The 16,757-nt window shown below is 39.5% G+C and overlaps 1 protein-coding gene across 5 annotated transcripts in view; it reads left to right on the plus strand.

Moving 5' to 3' along the window:
• Positions 1-16,757, plus strand: part of hoxc10a (homeobox C10a) — an 82,965-nt gene that overhangs the window by 5,421 nt on the left and 60,787 nt on the right. Inside the window, exon 3 of one of the 5 annotated variants that reach the window (XR_009394355.1) lies at positions 6,887-6,939. The exons of 2 other annotated variants lie outside the window; for them this stretch is intronic. The gene's annotated coding sequence lies outside the window, so the exon portion shown is untranslated. Of the gene's footprint in view, positions 1-6,886; positions 7,025-16,757 lie in introns of those variants that run through there. 2 more of the 5 variants (XR_009394354.1, XR_009394353.1) reach the window with 2 other exon arrangements.

The raw sequence follows: 16,757 nt of genomic DNA on the forward strand, positions 1-16,757 counted from the left end.
AACATGTGGGGGTTATGGGTATAAATGAAACAGCGTGGTGATGTTACTGTGCTGGACAGCAGATGGCAGTATACCATCTTGAAAACCTAATGTACCTTTACATTCAAACTGTCAGTGCAGACCATATTCCCAAACCATCTTCCCAAGCCACCTTTAACACACAGTGCATGTTCTAAAGCCTCCTGAGCCTCCTGAAGTCAACTTGGTGCACATTTGTTTCCTTTTCCATAATGTAGGAGAGATGTTTGATCAAAGGAATATAATTTAATAAAGCTGCAGCATTGGATCGGAAATAAAAAAAGTAAGATGTTAAGGGGCCAACATCTTCTCAACTTTGCACTAATGAAATTTTGCAAATATGACAATACAACAATAATGTATACAACTCAGAGTAGCAAGATCATGATACCCCCAGGATCAGGAAAATATTATTGAAAAGGTGTAGAGTAGAGGTGGGAATCATCAGAGGCTCCACGATATGATTTTATACTGATACTTGAGTCACAATATGATGTTATTGGCAATAAAGCATTTTACAATATGGTGAGTATTGCGATACAATATAAAGCAATTTAACGGTTTAACTGCATTTTGTGTCCACAAAATTAAATTAAATCACAATTGTTTTGTCAAATAAGAGAAAATTCTCAGTCTATTCATCTCACTTCAGTCATTTTATTTCTCCACAATGAGAGTCAAACCCACAGACTGACCAACAAAGTATTCAGTCAAATTGAACTTAATTGATATCAAACATGTATGAATGAAAAAAATTGCAGCATTTCCTTAAACTTCCTTAAACTTTAATCTTCACTGCTCTGAATTTTTTGAATGAAACATAAAAATGCCTAACTTTGCAGCGTTATTTCGTCAACTTCCCAACCTGTTATCCTGACATGTTGCCTATAGATTCCTTAGATCTTCTAGGTTCACATGATCTAGTATATCCAGAATATTCCTAAAAGTGAGCCAGCCATGGCCTCCGGAAAACCCCCCACAGAAAATACAAAAATAATGACGGCAAATGGAATGCTAAATATCGATACTTGGCGGCCATGATTTGATATGATATATTGCCAAAAATATTCACAAAATATTGTGATACTATCATGTATCGATTTTCCCCCCACCTCTAGTGTTGAGTGGTGGAGTTTATTACAGTAATTTGTTAAATTGTTTTTTTCTTGGACCAAAATACCTATTTCTGTATTTTTTTAATGAAATCCATATTTAATATTGGCTTCGCAGTTAAACATTAAGTCGATCCGCTTCGATTTAAATCAGGATTGAAAATGATGATTAAGGGACTTTAAACAAATCACCTTTCACTACACTCGGTACGAAGCAGTTGGCTGCCTGTGAGCACAAGGAAGCAGTGAAACCAGATCATGGAAATTTAAATTAGTGTTTAAGATTTAAGGTTATCATCCCTCAGTAACCACAGTTTAAATAATGCTCATCCTACATTATTATAGTTATTGATGTTCTTCTCTTATTTATCTCTGCACATTGACGAGTCAATCCAGTCACACAGTGCTTTACTCCTCCTCAATTAGTAAGTCCAGTTTGGCTAATTTAGTCTGTTGAAGACACTATAAGGACGCTTCATGTAATTTTATGCCGACGGACAGTCGATGTTGAGACCCTATAAATTGTGTTTAAGTGGATTAATAGTGTGCTGAGCCTGTGTGTGCAAAGTGGTGCTGGAAATAGTGGCTCTCTATGCAGCAGGATAATTAAATAGGTTGTACTGCAATGACTAGCTTATTCAGTAGTTGTTGTTTACATGTGTGTTTTAGGCTAGGATGTTAAGAAGGATCTTAATTTAATTTTGTTGCAAGTTCCACAGGATTAAAAATGAGTGTCTTGTCTGCTATGCATAACTAACCAGTATGAAAAGCCATATGCATAAACATAAAAAGTATATACTTTGACTCCTACTGACTATGTACCTGTTGTTTTCTCTTTTTTTGTTAGTATTATCTCAGAAAACATTACACCTCAGTTAGCCTTGACTTTGAAGCCTCACTGCTGTGTGAAGTTAGAAGATGGCTGTGAAGCAGGAATGTGAGCCTTCTCCCTAATAGAGACTAGACTGAAAGTGGATTGTCCATGAAACTGCTTGATCTTGACCTGGTTGCCTGCTGTTATGGCTCCTCTGTCTGTCATAACCCCACCCCAACACATGCATCCACTTGCACACACATACAAACCATATGCATGTATAGTTTTTAAAGAAATTTTTTTTAGAAGTGTTAAATTGACTAACATCAACACTTTTTAACATTAGGTAGAAAAACACCCCACTATCAACAGTTTTTGCACAAAAGCCTCTGCATGCTGTTTATTTATCGGTTGCGGAACTATTCCAAACAAATTTAATCCCTGTCGTCTGCTGATTTCTAGCAGCCCGGTCTGGAATTCCTTTCAATATAAGAAAATGGTAAAGCCCCTGAGTGCTACTGCAGTTTTATTACCTGAGGTGGTCTGTCTGAATATAGCTTACCACATGTCTCATTCAAAGGGAATGGCAGGTATGTGTCACTAGTCATAAATTGTAACTTGCCTTCAGCAGTAATCAGTTGCCAAGGAAACCTCAAATGGGATTATGACCTTCTGTTGTGTATAGGCAAGTAAACTGTTAAAGTTGTCAACATCCAAGAGACGAACATTAAAGATTTATGTCGGTAAACAATTTATTTTCTCATCATACTAAATTAAAGCGTGATGTGTTTTACGTGTGAAAAGAGCTTTTAGCATTTTTTTTCTCCAGTCGATGGTATTATTCAAAACAATCGGAGCATTTGGCTTAAATAATGCCTATCACTGTGGGGTGAGTGATGTAATCAGTGTAAACTGTGTGACCATGCAGTCAAGGAAAGGCATTAGAAGGGTAGAAAACAAAGAAAGAGGGAGCGGGAGCAGAGTGCCTGGAAGGAGGGCAGAGTGTTGGGAGGGCGGAGATGGAGAAATGGGGGACGGTGGTATTTAGTATGCACGGCCAAGCTGCCCCATCTGCTTAGCGCAGCAGTCCCTGTCGTATAACTGTCTACAGGCCGTGGGCCACATAAAGAATGTCTCAGATTTGATGTAATTCCGCAAAATTAATGACAGCTTTACTCGGTATGGGCCGTGAGGGAATGATTAGTGTTTGATCGTCCATCTGATCAGTTCCCTTGGCTGGCTGCAGGAGAGATGCTCCACTATATGCCTGCATGCTGCCTATGACGAGCACACTCAGATACACCTATCCCAAAATCATCCCTGGGCCCCCATGCTCTAGTTTAGGTTTGAGTTCTGGTTCCTGTTTCCCCTCAACACAGACAACCAATATCTTGTTAAACTCTCTGTGCTGTGACACTTCTCATCAAAATGAACACCTACTGATGGGCGGGATGCAGGTCCCACTGGTGATGTGATTGTGTACAGGGCAGTTTTTATTTCAGGCTGTGCAGTATTTCAAAGGAAAGTGGGCCAACCAGCATCCAATTTAGAGAACTCAGAGGTCACACTATGACCTTTTACAAGATATGCTTTACTGCAGCTGTGATTGGAATTGGGTATTAGTTTTTAAAAGAGATGGGGAATGGATTGGGAATTTGAGAGAAGAAATTGATCCACTGGATGGATTGCAGGAGTTGGACAAGTGGAATTCCTCTCCTCCTTTTAATTCAGCCCCACCTCAGCCGGCCCAACCCCCATCTCTTTCCTCCTCTTGGGCTGCTGCGTTTACAAGCGAAGGGGGCATTCTGTTTTACAAGTGAGCCTGGTGCGTCTCGGTGTGCTAGCAACATTAAAATTGAACCCGTCTTATCTGTGCAAAGCGTGAGGCTTTACATCAGAGGCTGTCGGGCTGCTGCCATGAGGCTCCTGTGTGCTTTTATGTAATGTGGTGCAGTCAAAAACCCAACGGACAATTAAAGTGAGCTCATAGATAAACAAGTGATTGAAGACAGGGATGTTAGTTTGTGGAATGTAAGGTAGAGTTGGGGGAGGGCAACTTCATTGCCTTATGGTACTTTTGTCAAGGCCTAGTCCAACACATGACATACATTTCTTAGCCAAATCAACTGTCATCATCACTTTATAAACAGTCTGATCTGGGGAGAAATGTTGTTTTCAAAGTCATACCTATTTTGTGCTGAGTTGCATATGGCAAAGCTAATTTCCCATCTGACCATTAGTACTCTGGTCCTGTACCAAGCACAGGGAGCCTAATTCAGCAAAGGCTTGGGGAGGGTTGTGTTTCTGCCAACACAGATTGTTGGACAGATTGGCAATCCTTCACTGTGTATGGATGCAGTGTTTTTTCCCTGAAATTGTTGGCCATTATAACAAATTACTTGCAAAAACACCATTAAAGTAAACAAAAAACCTCTTGCATCTGTTTTGATGCTAGGCCTGTTCCAGTTCAATTGCAACGCAGTTCATTATCCTCTCACAGTTTTCCTCTTTCCTCTATTTTTCCATTTTTGTACTCTTCCATAACACTGTCTTTCCAAATTACTTGAACGTATTTCCTCCAGCTTGGGTCCCCCCTTCTCAATCGGCATCCTCTGATCTCCCTTCATTCTGCTTTCTTTCTTGGCCCACTCCTCCTCCCCCACTGCTTTCTCTTTCTCCTCCAGATTTTATATTTTTGGCTGAGCTGAGGACCTTTCTTAGCGCAGTGACCTTTCTGGTTTTAAATTAAGCCCCACTGCGGCATGTCTCTCTTCATAGACCGCCAGTTACGAGCCTTCAGAGAACCGCAAAAAAATAACGATTCTGATGAAATGGCCCCTTTAAAAAGCTCTTCCAAATTCCTTTTACATTTTTCTTCCCCTCTTCCCCCCTTTCTGGTTGCATTAATATTCACACTAATGAGGAACATCCTAAAGAGCAAACCATGGAAAATGTGAGAGGAGACACATGCACATGCCTCCTCACATGCACATCATACACACACTGTTGCTCATTGCTAATGGGTTCTAATCAAATGCCATGTATGTTTGAAGTGATTTATGAAAACTGGGCAGCGTTAGCTTGCGATGTGATTGCTTAATCAGAAAGAGACCATTTTTCAATGGTTAACCCAGTTTGTGGCCTTTTAGAAGAGACCATTGTGATTAATAGGCTTCTATTAAATTGTGTTTAGATGATGAAGAGTTTTTGTTTTTACTGCACTGAGGTCATGTGATTACCTGGTAGTTCTTAATTTGTTTCAGTACTTCACATATGTCCAGAATTTCACAGAGTGATGTCAACAGGCCTTTGCCGTGTTAGAAAACAAAGTGATGATAAACCTCAGTACAGTATAGTCATACAGGACCTCCCAGGTGCTGAGTAAGGTTGTAATGGCCTTGTTCACTATCATCATTCTCTGGCCTCCTGTGCATAATCGTGCCTTGCTTTCGGTAAATAAAAGTCAGGAATTTGACTCAGTCATCCAAAGCGTGATACATAAATGGCCCAAATTTAATTAAAGCAACATGAGTTGTGTTCGCTTTCCAAAGCCACAATTAAACCATACCTGTTCATTGCATCCCTATAAAGCTCAAGACTGAGAAAACCACAGCAATCACAGGGAATAATCAGAGCAATTAAGCTCTCCAGTCAGGGCTCAGCTGCAGGCTTTTTGGGACCTCATGGGAAATGGCTTTCAATGGGTGTTGTGGAAGTACAGCGTCTTGGACACACTCTACATTTAGGCGAGGATTAACACATTCGTATCCTTTATAGGCTTTATTTAATGAGGTTATTTTATTGAAAGCAAGATTTCTTTTGTAAGAAAGACCAGGTTGAAACAGATTAAAATCCAAAAGTGTAGAGCTGTTCGATTTGGATTTATTTTTTAATGGCGATATTTTGACTGAAATCGCGATGTGATTCACAATATTACAGCGAATGATAGTTTTTGCATCATTATTCTCATTTAATTGAAAAAAATATGAAAATTAGGGATAGTTTTCAGTTTTTGTGAGGATCTCTACTATATTTTTCAGTCCAAATAAATACGATTTGTAGGCCTGCAATCCCTGCAGCAGCACTCGATTCAGATTCGATTCGATTCATCTTTTACACATATTTTGACTTTAACAAATATTGCACCTTCCTGCAAATTGCATAATGCACTGGACTATGGAGGGAGTCCTTTCCAATTTAATCTTATCTTTGCAGAATATAAACTTGGCTAGTCCTGAGATCTGGTTTGTTAGCTTTACATTTGTGAACAGATGTTGTGTACTGGGGCAGCTTTATAATAAAACCTCCGTCAAACAAAGATGATGGTATGTAATTCTCTTCTTGTCACTAACGAGGACCAGCCTGGTTTTTCATATAGTGCAACGTTAAAGACTTTTAATTCTAGAAGAGGTTAGCACCCTACTGGGTTTATGGCACTTGCAGGATTGCTGTATTTAAGCACATTAGAGCTGCAATTTTTCCAGATGCGTATTTTACGTCATAAAATTTCCACTGACACCCTCAGAAGCAGGCACTAAGAAAAATAAAGTGTTGAAAATTCAGAGCATCATGATGTGGGAGTATGCAGACATGAAATGGGCTGATTTTCTCTACTCAACAGATTGGTCTTCTCCACCAAAGGATGAACACACTGTAGCCTTGAATATTAATCCCCCCTCCCCTGTATGGGCTGCATCTAACAACATGTAGAGATGATTTCTTGGGCCTTTTTTCTAAGGTGCTTCTTGTAGCCTTGGTAACCCTAATGAATTATGGGCCAGCCCAGTTAAAACATGTGTGGTATTACCCCATTCCAGGGTGTGTCCTCCTGGGTGTCTATGAATCACTGATCTCATCAGACTGGTTCTCTCCTTCTCTTTCCTCCCTACTCTTCACATCTCTCTCTTTCTATTCCCCTCCCCCATTCCCTGTCACACTCCAGTCCCCTGGGGCGTCTGTCTGGGATCTGCCAGGCTCATCAGAGTAGGAGAGGAGAAGGCTAACTGGGAGCCCGTACTGGCTGTAAATCTGAGCAGGGAGGGAGGGCAACCTGCAGTGGCCACACTTCCACTGCAGCCCAGTAAGTCCAGCAGCCCCCCTGACCCCCCCAGCACACTGAAAACCTCTTACTTGCATCAACATGTTTCAGACCCATGCACACAAATACTCAACAACGTAGTTTTAACTCAGGTGTTCACAGCCATCAAAGCTCACCTGCAAGTGTCACTGCAATTAACTAGTCGTGTCTTAGCTTGAGTGATAATGAGCTCTCTTGCTAGCTTCTATCTTTAACATTTTAACATTTTCTTCATACGTTCAATCGGCATGCATTTGCATCCAAACAGGGCATTTCTATAAATGAAAACAGTCATGTTTCCGAGCTTGTGAGTTATAGATGTTCTTTTGTTGATTCCTTATAGTATTGTCTGTTTTGCTTCATAGTAAAAAAAAACCCCAATAACTTAAATGATGCCTTGATATGCCTGTATCTGGGAAAGATAAGTCTCCAAAAGAATACACCTATTGTATGCTTAGAGACAACCTTTTTGCGTTCAGGTGTTTACAATTTTCTAGTAAGAGGATGATGGCAAATGTTGGCTGCTGAGGGGGTGATGAGTGTTGAGTCGCGTACCATCCAAAGAGTGAGAAGTATTATTTAATCCATGGTGCTATGCAGAGGAAATTTCAGTCTCAGAGTCGCTATAAAGCCCTGGAAGCCAAACACTGATCTGGACTGCAATGCAGTGAGGTGGGCCCTTCTCTCTCACACATACATTTAGTTGGGTGTGATACCATTCCATACACATAGACACACACCCTCCCTTTCCTTATCTGAGAAATAAGCATTTTTACAGAGTTTGAGCTGTAAAAGGAGAGGAGCAGATAGCCCATAAATCTAGCCATAAAAACGTTAAGTTGTCAGAGGTGCCATCAGCTATCAATCGTGTGCGGCAAGCTGATGAAGGGGAAATAGGTGATAAAAAACAGCATTTTAGGGAAATTATGTCCAGTCTTCCATTTGCGAAGTGCTGCAGTCGCATCACGGCAGAATCTTAATCACTGGCTGGTGTGGCCAGGGACTCTTCCTTGGTGTGACAGTAAGGAGGAGCACACCCTGGTGGGAGGGTTGGATATTGAGGAGGAAAGGAGAGCCGTAGGGGAAGAGGGGGGAGCAGCGTTGTAGAAAATTATACAACTAGCATAAATCACTTCTACACTACCGTTTTTCTCTCTCCCTCATTTTCTCGCTTCCCCCATCTCCCTCACACGCTCTCTCCCTCTTTCTCTGTTCCTTTGTATCCTTCATGGCCGTGCATCTCCATCTCCTCATTTGCACTCCCACTGCTCCTCACCCTGACGGTCCCCTGTTTTAATTCTTGTTTTGGTCCCTGGCCATGTGCTTCATTTGAAGCACTGCAGGTCATCTCACTACCCCACTCTCCATCCATCTCAACTTCATTTCCACTGTGGTTTGTTTACATGCTTTCTTTATTGATCTGCTTTTTGTTGCCTACCAGGGATTTATTCCCTGTCCATGGGACTGTATTAGTGAACCTTGAGATTGACTTGTCTCTCTGAGATGGTTCAGATATAGTCTGTACTTGAAATAAAAGAAAATACCATCTGGGCTGACGCTTATTTCACACTTTATCAGACAGCACTGTGACATTTGATTCCTGGTTGCTTCTTTATTGTGGATTTTTTTCTCCCCAAAACGAACAGCAACCGTTGATACTTTACATCCTAAGGCATTTTAATACAAGTTGCATTCACTGAACAGGCGGTGTGGTGGAGGTGAATTATGCTATACCCCATAGCTGTTTTTATATTAACTTATGTATAATAGAGTGTGTGTCTTATTCACGTCAGTGTAAGGGAATGCTTATAGCAAAGAGAAGTGATATGAAGGCATCATGTGAGACTACCCTTGTCTATGGAATTGATAAATGCCATTGCCTTCTTTGTCTGATCTGCGACTCCCCCTTTAATCTAAGGTCATTTGTTAATTAATTTGAATAGCCTTACAGGCTCTGGTTCTGCTCCAGTGGTCTTGGTTGAGTGATGTCATCCTGCACTGAGCAGACTTTAAGCACTGCGAAATGGATGCAGTGATGCATGTTCATCTGCAGTGGCCCCTTTAGTATATTCTGCCCTGTGTCCATTTATCAGGGGAAGGTGTTACCGAGCACAAAGGAGTCCTTAAGGAGTGAAAAGTGGCAGTGCTGTATTTCTCACTTAAAAATGGTGACAAAGATAGAGTGGACTATTGATTGGGTATATAGAGCAGATAGTTCTAGTTCTGATGAGTTTATGAAGTTATAATGTTCATGTAGGATGGCCCCACATCGCTGGCTTCATTCTCCAGAGTTACTGGTCAGCGACCAAAGTGGTTCTCTGTGGTCCTGGTGGTTTATGTTGAGACATCAAAGATGCTCTCTGGCAGTGATCACAGTTATCCAAGTCTTGTGTCAGGGGCTGTGCTGCCACCCTTAGTTTGACTGAGGTACTGTAATGCAGTATCCATTTCCATGTCGGTTTTGGTGGGCTACTCTGCAGTTCAGTCACACAGCTTGTGTTTGTGACAGAGGGTAGTTTAACAACACAACTAACCTTACTGCATTACAGCTACATGAACATGCAGGCTTTATGTAAAATTGACTGTCACAAAGATATACTGTCCAACTGTGTTTAAGCTTGTCTAGGCTCCTAGTGCCGTTAATGTTTTTTTAGAAAAAAATAGCTATACAGCAGTGCTGTATTCCCGTGCATTTTTTTTATTTTTTTACAAAATGAGTCTGAACTGCCCCTTACCATGCTCGCACATTGCTTTATATTTGTTGATGATTTGATTGGCATATATTTTACACATGAAATCTTACTTTTGGGTATGCATTTGCTTTAGGACTAAAGTCACATACATACAGTCATACACTGTAATACAATGAAATTGAATATAATATACCTCTAATGATTACTGGACTACCTATCTAAGATCATACTAAAAATAATTCAGATTTCTTGCATTGGTTTGCATTATGTGGTAAGGTGTATCTAATTTCAAGACATGAACCAAGACATGATATAAAAAAAAAAGCTTTTTGTTTGACTTGTGTTTTGTATCGCCCAGTGGGGAAATTCAGTTCTTAAGATGCAGACGGAGTTACAAAGATATAAAAATAAAAAAATTAAACATTATATACATACATAAATATACATGCAATATATACACATTGCATGAAATGCATAAATGTGTGTGTTAACATTTATTGATATAATTTATGGAATTATAAACATCTGGGGGTTTCAGATGATGTGCTTTCTTGCATCCATCCTGGATCCTCAGACATTTGCAGTGCCTCTTATTCACATGAGCCTCAAACAATGTCGATGGCATAAATGAGAGGTTGAATATGACAAAATTGTAAGATGCAGGATAATTTTTTTCCTGGGGTTTCTGTTGTAGGGAGTGGTTTTCCTTTCCGGGGAAATGTTAGTGCAGTGACAGCTCCATCTGCCAGGGGGCAGTCAAGCACACACATGAAGGCAGCAGAAAGCCACAGACAGTGCTGCCTCTGCAGAGCTCCATTTCTCCCTTTGTTGCAATATTGCTGTTTCTGTCCTTCTATCAGATATTTAAAACAAAGTTGCTAATCAAGCAAATCTGTGTAATGTAATAATAATCATTGTTAAGATTAGCACTACAATTTGAATTATTTTGAGTCATGGATATAGTTCTGTGGATCTCTGTAATTATATGCACTCACTGGTTTATATCCCCTATTAATGTTCTCTTCATTAGCATTAAATCATGTCAGTCATTTGCCGTTTGGAGGTCAGAGGAGGCAAATTGAGGGATGGAGTGAAAATGGTCTTATCTATAGGACAATGTATTCAGAAAAAAGATGTTAAGACTATAGCACATTAATGTTGAAACATTCAAAAAGTTTAAGCAGCGTATATAAAAAGAACATTTATTCACTCTCCAAAGTAAGCTTGCCAGTTACAGTTCAATGAATTCAAAATGTGGAGTTGTAATTTTGTACCCATAAAACTGTTAAAAGAATTTCATTCATTTCACTACTACTCATTTCACTACTCGGCCCATTTATGAGCAATAAGAAATAGATACATTAATGTTATTGCGCATTTGAATAATGGTGCTGCACTAAACTTCTTATGGAACATTCACCAAATGGTTTTGTTTTTTTCCTTTATTCTAAACCAAAGAAAGTAAAACCAAGTAATTATTCCAGGCCTGTAATGATGAAGTTTTGGAAGCAGATTCCACTTTTTATTATTTATATTCGTTGTAATGCTTTTTTTATGTGTTTGTAATAGAACATAGTAAAATTAAATATTGCTGTTTGTTTTCATTCGCAAGTAATTTGTTTCCTGCCTCTAAGCACTTTGATTGTCGATGTGATTAAAGGTTTGCTGCTTTTTCTCAGCGGGTGTTTGCAAAAAAGTATGTTGATTGCAGAAATATGGTTGCATAGCACACTGTGTAGGTCTATCTGTTATTGTGCTATAAAGGTGATTATATCCTAGGTTTAAACTTGTTTTTTAAGCCCAATGTCACTTCTGTTTCCTCAGCCCTCCGTAGAAGAAAAAGTCATAAACTTTTTTTTTTTTTTTCTTGAGCAACTGTGTTAAAAAGAACACCTGTAACTCGACACACAGACTTCTTTACTCAAATGCCAGGGGCAACTTTATGACTCATGAGAATGGGGACACACAGCTAAATAGATAGTTTGTGTACAAGTCTATCTTCTAGTTGAGCATTCCCTTGGTTTCAAACAAAACGTGCATTTGGACAACATCTGAATGGAGGCCATTTTGGTTTGGCCTTATGTTTGCACAGCTCTGGGATTGTGCAGGAGCTAGTGGGGGATGGGTGGGCTGCTGCCGCTACCCCTACCCTGAAGACTCCTGTTAATGTTTTAGTCATTCTGGAGCCGCTGGGCTGGGAGACAGATTCAGTCAAAAAAGCATTTGAGCACCCTCAGGTCTTCAGAGTGATTTACTGCGTATCTGGACATCTGCAAAGAGCTTTTGCACCTTGAAATTCTCCCTCTCTCTTATGACTATCTCTCTTTGCAGTAGTAAACCCTTGGGAATGTTCTGTCATACTGAGTCACCTTGAAGGTATCCAAGGTAGAGCCACTTCCTGTCACCTTCTCTCTCAATGATCCACCCCTCCCTCTATCTTACCTCATCTTTCTATCACCTTCAAACCTTCTGCTTGGGTCTCAACCACACCCCTCTTATCTTGGCCATCGGATTTAATGTGTACTGCTCCTGCTCCTGTGTCTCTTAGCCCACCTCTTGCTCACCAGCTGGACACATCAATCCATGTGACAGGTGCTTGTCAGACTGCTCCTAACTGGGCAGCAGCTCAAAAAAGAAACACAAAGTCTTAGACAGCACTACTTTACCAGGGGAAGAGAAAATGTGTCAAAATATGAACACATCTTTATAGGATATCTATCCTCACTAACAAGACAAGTGTTGGTAACTGATAAGCAGTTATGAGTAGGTTACGTTACCTTGACAAGTTGTATTTATTGCTTTGTTGCCTATGGCGGCCACCCTGAGTCAAGTAAGGAGGAGAGCCGTCAGTGGTCATCAATAACAGGTCTGTGTGGTGTGGGTGGTGCAGGCTGTGTGGCATGTGTTTTAGAAGTGATGGCCAGAGGCCCTCTGTCTCTGCAGCTCTGAAAATATGGTGTCATTAGCATCTGTGTCTCCATAACTGGGACTGTTGCTGAAGAGGCCCAAACATATCTGGTATGCAGTGTTTAGGAGGCACGCAGACAGGATAATTGCTGGGCAGAAACTGGCCGTAGCTCCAGACTTTCAAGTGCTCATTGCCTTTGAGCGTTTTACACCCCAAGTGGCTGAATAGCCCAGGGGAAACAAGGTCTGCATTGATTTATTGCTCACCCTTAAGTCTTTTGTTTCTTAAGACCAAGGACAACTCAATCAGCCACCAAAGAAGAAGTCTCAAAATGTAGTTTGTAATATGATTAATGTTTGACTGGTTATGGGTTGCACATTGGAATCTGAATGCCATAGAAGTGAACATGTAAAGTAGAGCTAGTGTGCTAAGCCTTCATCCTTTTACTGGTGCATTTCCTGAAATGTCTGGCTGCATTTCATAACCACAGCCATCTCCCTGCCAATACCAGTGATTAAACAAGAACAAAGTGTTCTCATTGAGGTGGAGTAAGATATGGAACGTTGTCAGGGAAAATCTGAAATAGTATCTGCGTATTAAATAATTTATGTTGGAAATCTTTTGTTTGCTGCAACATCTTTCTTGGTTGCCAAGCTGTTTAATAACAGTGTAACATAAGTGTAGGACTCGGATGTTCTTCATTCTGGTACTGTACTTTATTTTATTTTATTTTTTGTGTATGAATGCACAAGTCAGACATCGCAAGTTCTGCTAAATTAAAATTAGACCCAAAAGATTAACTGTCATGTCTCCCTCTTTATCTCTCCTCTCCTCCTTCACTTTCTTGTTAAAACCCACAAAAAAGAGTCATAATTAGTTGCATATGGTGCACAACTGGCATACCCATTTATTTGTGTGTTGGCAAAGGCATATTTACAGTCAAATGTTATGTCTTGCTATAAACATATTTATTGTTACATTATACACTTGTGGGGATGGCACAGTGATTGACATCACAATGTGGAAAAGAGTAGAGAGGCTATGTATGACTTTTCATTCCATTAGCAATTTTATACCCAACAAACAAAGTCTCTACATCATTGTTACATGATGTTATGGTATTGTCAGTGTTGTCAAAAAAAATAATTTATTCAATATTTAGCATTTATTTCCTCAATGGGGTGAATTACAGAACCCGGACACAATAAAAGCAACATTTGTACAATGTTAAACAAATGGGTTGTATAAAAGCTGCATTTGTGTAACTAAAAGTTTTTGTTCCAGCTGTGTCAGAGAGATAGAGAGATGTTGTCATAAATGTACTGTTGTGTTCCATATATATTGTACAAATGCTGCTTTTTTTGTGTCCAGGTTCTGTAATTCACCCCATTGAGGAATGTGTCATGTCCTGAAATTAGATACACCTTACAATATAATGCAAACCAATGCAACAAATCTGAATTAGTCTTGGTATGATCTTAGATAGGTAGCCCAGTATTCATTAGAGGCATATTAAATTAAATTTCACTGTATTACACAGATTACACACTGTATTATATTGTATTGTATGAAGTTTGAGTTTGTCAAAGTAATAAACTGGGCTCTTTCACCATGTCAGGTGACAAAGTGAGACATAAAGTCTCCTGATTGCACACCTTCTTTTGCTGACTACAAGAATATTGCATATGTTGACTACATTTTCACAAAGGGAGAAATCTGTTGAAAGAAATCTATTAAAGCTAATTATCTGTGCACAATAAATGGGTTTTTGTTGCCTCAACCAGCTCACTCCAAACTGGGAAACGTTTGGCTTGTCTCAGGATTAAGCTCAAATTAGAGCTGGAATATTTGTCCGTTTGAACAAACCCCTGCTTAGCCCTCTAAGGTATGGCTTCAAGTATGCTAAACCTCAGCCAGCAGCCATTACTTGCCAGCACTATAACTGCCCAGATGTCGGTACCTAAGACAAGCTTGACATGAGGAAAAATGATTAAGACAATCTCAAATACACACAAAACACCAACAGCTGTTGAGAGATAAATATTTCCTCAAGGCTATTGCATCAATTAAATCCATCAGACCTGACAGAACAACTTATGTTTATGTTCATGGGATGAACAATGTTCTACCATTCCCATAGAGGTTAATCACTCATTCCAAAGGTACTTATGAGTTATGGTGGAAACTTTCATTCATTGTGTCAGTTTGCAATATAAATACATTGACTTGTAATTTTCAATATATAGCCATAAATAAATTGGGACAGAGGCTTTCTGGCTGTTTGATTAGAGGCTACCTAATGGCTTCCATGTTGCTCAGAAATGGTTAGTAGTGGTTGAGGACACAGAGTTAAAGGCGGTGGTGAAAAAGAATGACATCAGCACATGGAACTGGAAAAATATGAAGTCTAATTATGTAGTATCCGTCACGGCTGTAATGGAACGTGAGGTTGAACTCCTTCACAGGTGTCAAAAAAGACAGGAAACCTTTCTGAATAATTAATATGGAAAAATCGTTGAAGAGGGCAGTAAAGGGCTTGATGTAGCCATGTTGTGCAGAAGCATATTTCCTCCATTTGGCCAGAAGTGGACAAGAGGAGATGGATCCTTTACAGTTTTGCTGTTTGAACTCCACCCACATGACCAAATAAGTCCCCAAAGCCACACCATACTCCACCTTCCTTTGATGCAAAGCTAAGGGTTTTGCGGTCTGATTTAAAAAAAAATACTTTTTCCTTTTGCAAGGATTTTATGACAATGGTATATGCATATACTTGTGTAATTATTCACAGGGACACATTAAGGTTCCAGACATGGGTGTGTGCTCATGCAGACATGGAAAATAGTGAAGTAGAGGGAAAAATGCTTAGATGAAGGGAATTAAAGACCTTGTCAAATGACCGTTAGTGGTTAATTGTGAAGAAGTACAGCAGTGGCAGTCGAGAAGGATGCACCACAGAAAGTGAGTCCAATTCACAGCTTTTGCAGTTGTAGACGACTTTAAGGACCTGTGCCAAATCCAATCATAAATAAACAGACAACCTCCCACCGAAAGTTAAAACAAGCGTTTGGAGTAAATTTCATTCCGAAATTTATAGCCTGAGTTCTTTATACAAAAACTGACAGTAAGTGACTGTTAAACAAGATTAAAAAAACAGTTTATTGATTGTAAAAGGTCTAGTAAAGAAGACCTTTATTTTTGAGTTACGATGTGATGAAAAAACTGTGAAAAGCTATGGCTTATGAAATATCTATAAATACTCATAATCTAGCCAAAAACGGGAGTCTAAGCTTTGTGTAATAGTTTTTGTTACACCTAATTTGAAATGGGAACACACACTAAAACACATATTCCATGTTATGCTCCATGTATGTGTCAGTCAAACATTTTGTTTCTCCCAGAGATTTTCCCAGGTACAAATCTGTCTCTGTCTGTCACACTTGGCCATTCAAATAAAATAGAAGATATCTTGCCCCATAGTAGGTAAATGACTATACACACGCAAAGGCTAAGCATAACCAGAGCACAAACACATTTGTGTTAGTTTAAGAAGCTTGATTTTTATCTAAATAAACAAACAAGAATATCAGCTTTTCTTGCCAGAACATAAACCTTAACAGTCCATCAACTAGCACATTCCCCTGAAATTGTTTCAGAATGTGTTTTATCATTTCCAAGTTGTTGAGTAAAACGCCTTTAAGTGGAATAGAAATCTGGGACATTTTTGGTTGAAACTGGTTTAAAACTGAATGACTAAGGATTGTCAACCTTGACTACTTCTCAAAATGGAAAGTTGCCATTTTCATAAATTCACTCTTGAAATTGTAAAGCCATCCAGTGTACATTTAGCACACATGTTTTAAACTGGGATGGGAAGTTTAATCAATCCATCTAAATCTATTTCTCTTCTTCATCTTTATCTCTGTATATCTGTTTATCTGAACTGTAAACCAATCAAACCATTGAAATCATTCTTCTTGATTTATGCTTTTCACTGCAGCTAGGTTGAGTCCTCTGAGTCTTGTGTGCATTTATAGCCTCTTTGTTTTGTATGCGTGTGCAGGCTGGTGTGTGGTTCCTACAGGCTGGCTTTGTTGGGAAAACCTGTCACATCTTGATTGGTTTCTATAAGACT

Source organism: Centropristis striata, chromosome 5 (genome assembly GCF_030273125.1).
Source record: "Centropristis striata isolate RG_2023a ecotype Rhode Island chromosome 5, C.striata_1.0, whole genome shotgun sequence".
Classification (NCBI taxonomy): domain Eukaryota; kingdom Metazoa; phylum Chordata; class Actinopteri; order Perciformes; family Serranidae; genus Centropristis; species Centropristis striata.